General features: G+C 41.9%; 1 long non-coding RNA gene across 2 annotated transcripts; it reads left to right on the top strand.

Annotated features, from left to right (window-relative positions):
• The first annotated feature begins 351 nt into the window (after positions 1-351).
• On the top strand, positions 352-2,094 carry LOC119887811. Of its 2 annotated transcripts, XR_005441808.1 has the most exons (4): positions 352-390; positions 491-558; positions 938-970; positions 1,958-2,094. It is a non-coding gene; the product is annotated as an uncharacterized LOC119887811 (long non-coding RNA). The 2 variants fall into 2 exon arrangements; XR_005441807.1 differs by lacking the exon at positions 352-390 and having other exon boundaries at positions 428-558.
• Positions 2,095-4,377: the final 2,283 nt, after the last annotated feature.

Below are 4,377 nucleotides of genomic sequence, written 5' to 3'. Positions count from 1 at the left end.
AACCAAATTCAAACCATGTAAAAACCACAGAAATATGTAGTCTATATGCAATCCACTACTCCACCTAAATCCTTCCACTTTCCTGAGTATACAACCAGACAACGAAAGACAGAGGAGGACCCATGTGAGCGGTGAACGAGTCTCAAACCTAGAGACCCACAGTTGCTATGAGTCATGAACTAATCAGTTCTGTTTCCTGTGCTGCCTGCTTACCACAGCCCTGTAGCCGAGCTGTCACGTGACAAATGAACGACTCAAACCTGGAGACCCACAGTTGAGAGTCGTGAACTAATCAAGCAGGAAGTGTAAACATTTCAAAGTTTGCTGCAGTTGTCTGAGCTTTGTGTAAAAGGGAAGGAAGAACAGACAGGCTGTACTCAGAAGGAGAAGGTAAAGAAAAAATGTGCCCTCATAATATATTTATATGAAATGTAACTTCTCTCTTCCTGCTGCATCATTATTAATGCAAAGTAGAAACATTTGTCAGCAGCAGAGCGACAGTGTCCGTGCTGGATGTGAAGATGGGGCACACTTTGCTCTGTGTGCTGGGGTTATTCTGTGAGTACATCACTGACTTTACAATGTTGAGACTTTCAGAGGCAAACTCATGTTTTATCAACATGGTAGTTTAGTAGACATGATCTTGGTTTCTGATTTGACTTGGTTCAGAGTGCAGGACTGTTAAATACACTACTGCACTAGTTCTTTTTGCACTAATGTTTTGCACGATGCATGTTCAGTTTATGGTCTGAGGTATTGTTATTGTTATATATTGTATAAAGCCTTTGAATTTAACTTACCTCTGTACCAACTAACAGAATATCATCACAGAAATGTGTGATCCTGTGATTGATAATCAATAGTTGCCTCTGATGAAACTCCAGCTGGATTTAAATGCCTTTGCTTTTTGTCTGATGAAGTTTAATCTTTATTTCAGTGCTGAATACACTCCTCTACGGACACGCTGAAGGTGACCTATTGTCTTTTTTCTAGTTTTTACATATTGACTCTTAATCACATTCTCTTGTTGTGCTTGTATTTCCATGTATGTATTATTTTACTCCAAGTATCAATACAATTTATGAAATGTCTATTTTACTGTTAGGTTTCCACTGAGGATTCAAGAGCAGACACAAGACTGTTGTCAAAAAACACATGCAGGTTTCTTTTCAAAGTGCGCAGAGAAAACCAGATAGTTGGGGATGGGCAGAGCAATCCAGGTTCCACGGGGATTAGGCTCTGGCGTCCTGCAGTTAGACCTGGGTAGACTGACAGGCAGGCGGCAGCATCTTAACGCACAGGAACAAAGAAACAGGATAAACAGATCGCAAAAAGTACAACTAGATTTGACTCTGAGTGTTGCACAATAATAACACGAGAGGTAAACTGAAAACTGGCGAGGAGCGGAAGATGAACCAGAGTATTTCACTGCATGGCTTGATTACTGATGAGCCACAGGTGCGAGATGCTGCAGATGGTGATCAGCCAGGAGCCAGACACACACACAAACACACAAACACAGACAGACAGACAGACAGGACATGACAGGGACAGCAGGGAAGGGAAAATGGAGAAAACATAAGGGAGCCTAAAGGCCTAATCATGACAGCGGGATGATGAACATGAGACGAGCTCTGAGGACTCTGGTGTGGGGAAAAACCAAAAGGTGACACAGTCAGTTATTTGGGTGGCGAATGGTGTGCTGGCTGCCATAGTGTGTTTTTTGGTGTTACCTCTGCTGAAGTCAGAAATTGTTGAATGCTTCACATACAGATGGTCACAAATGATAAATCAACCTAAAGTGTCTCAGTGAGGTTTTGGGACAAACCTTCAGAACAGCTTCAATGCTCCTTTGTCTCTGATTTCATTATGTATTATTTTTCATGAAAGTATTTTAATTGGGTTAATTCACAGGAACAGTAACGACATTTTATCATCTTTGTTGTAAACTTCACAGCAAAGAGACCAAAGGCTGAACTGAGAGCTGACAGGAGAACTATTCCAGCAGGGGGCAGTGTGACCCTGAGCTGCTCTGTGAACCCGTCATCTGGTTGGAAATACTTCTGGTACAGAGGAGAGAAAACCTCTGAACCCTGAACACACAAGATGCTGTCTTCATCTCAGATGGACAATCAGTGTCTCACAGGGAGGACTCTACTGGTGCAGAGGAGGAAGAGGAGACCCAGTTTACTACACAGAGGACAGTGATCCAGTCGGTAAAGACCAAAAAGGCTATTTTTCAATATGATTGAAAAACAAATGCAGAAATAATACATTGTGTGTTTAGGTGTAATGATTAAGACTGAAGAATGATTAACACTAAAACATTGTGTTTAATGTTAAACCTTTTCTAATTTTTGTGTTTGGGGCCTTTGATCATGAGCCGTTACAAACAGGCCTGTTGTGACTCTGCAAACCAGCTGGCCTGAGATATACAGAGGAGAGAAGATCACTCTGAGATGTGAGATCAAGGACGGAGGAGACACTGAGTGGGAGTATAAGTGGTCAACACCCCACTCAGACACAGTGACAAAACACACATACGGAGTTATCAGCGCTACTGTTACAGTGGTGGGAACTACTGGTGTATGGGTGAACACAAAAAGAAATTATATTCAACAGAGTGGAGTGATTACTTCATGCTGAGAGTGTCGGGTAAGTTGGACTGCACTGATTCATTGTGAAGATGTCATGATTTGAACTATCAGCCAAGTCAGCGACAAACTGTGTGTTGTTGTTGTGTGTGTGTGTGTGTGTGTGTGGCATTCGAGATGTAGTAAAATTTTATGTATTCACACAATGTTGGGCAGTTACTACTCGGGGCGGAGCTAGACTCTCAGCACAGTGGGGCCCACCTGCTACCTGCTACATGATGTTGGACTCGCTCTGAAAGTCCACTGAGCCCGTCTGCGGCGCGGCTTCAGAGTCTGGCCATTCTAGTCAATGCTTGTGCTCACACCAGAAGCCTTGCAGTGCGTCCCAGAAGCGTCTCTGCGCTCTGCTCTGTGGAGAATAGGCAGCCAGTCTATTTTTTAAGAGAAGCCGCGTCAAGCAGCACAGAGCAGATGAACCGGGCAGGAAGTCGGAAACAGAAACGGCATAAAGAATCCAGTTGATTTTCAAAATAAAACAACCTGTGCAGACTCAAACACAGACAAAAAAGAAACCATTTAACTAGCCTTCTTAACCATTGTAGGAGCACACACTAGCAAAGCAAACACTAATCACCAAATCAACTAAATCTAAACATGTCAGTAAAATCAGGTAGGCAAAATGATCTTATTCTGAAATGCTCCCAGTGGGATGTGCAGTCTTACAGACTATGGAACAAAACTGTTTCACAGAGAGCTGTGAAGAAGGTAGTAGCATCACAAAAAGGACATATTAAAAATAAGTCATTAACGTGGGGCAGGCTACACGCTCTGCTGCTGATCACATGGCAACACGTGAACAACATGTGAATGAGGAGTGCTGGTCACAGTGCTGACAAATATGTTCGGTCCTGCGTTAACGCACTGTATCAGTGATTAGAGTGATTAGTGTTTAGATGCGCCAGAAACACAGTGATCACAATGTTGCCTAATAAACCAAAATCTGGTTTTCAAAAAAGGAAAGAGAGGAAAGACAACGATAAGGATGTTAGAAAGTTATTTGTTGCTATAGTTAATCTGTAACCCAGTTTTTCACTAAGAAAGGTTGGCAGCCTTTAGTCTGTGAGTTATATTAACCTGTTGGCTTATGTCCACAGTGAAATAATCTAGCTAGCTGCAGACTAGTGTTAGCCTTCATTTCATCAGCATTTAATCAGTGTGCAGGGAAACGTTTAGCAAAAGATTCATATTGAATCATTGTCCCTGCCCCTTTTAGCAGACTAACAACAGATGAGTCAGCAGCAGCCCAGTCTCCCCATAACTGTAGCCTCCCTGTCCCAGTGAAGAAGGTGAGCAGCACTGTGTGAATGACAGGCCAGTTAGCATCATGCCAGGGAGTCTGTGGGGATTTCTCTGTCTCTCTTGCTCTTTTATCATAATAAAAAGAAAATGAAATATTTATTAATGACAGAAATTCAGACACAAATTATTTTCTCACATAATGATCATTATGAGATAAAATAAAAACAACCTCCTGTCTGTACTGGATGCTGGACAGTTGGAAACAGTGAGTAGCTCACCTGTAATTTACAGACAATATTAAAATAATAGTTTGATACGTTCATTTAGATTTACTTATGGCTGTTAAATGACCGTTCAAAGATTGCCATAAGGACATTTTTATGGTGGCTTTTAATCTGCATCAAATAGTGAACTGCATACTGTTTGCAGACTTGCATGTACAAATCACCAGCAGTAAATATTGTGCCAGCACTAGTGTTGAACT

This window comes from Micropterus salmoides, unplaced genomic scaffold, assembly GCF_014851395.1.
Source record: "Micropterus salmoides isolate LMB-PRFRI ecotype aquatic unplaced genomic scaffold, ASM1485139v1 Ms_hic_scaffold_4324, whole genome shotgun sequence".
Taxonomy (NCBI): Eukaryota; Metazoa; Chordata; class Actinopteri; order Centrarchiformes; family Centrarchidae; genus Micropterus; species Micropterus salmoides.
The sequence above is the reverse complement of the archived record's forward strand: the minus strand, read 5'-3'. Positions and strand labels throughout refer to the sequence as shown.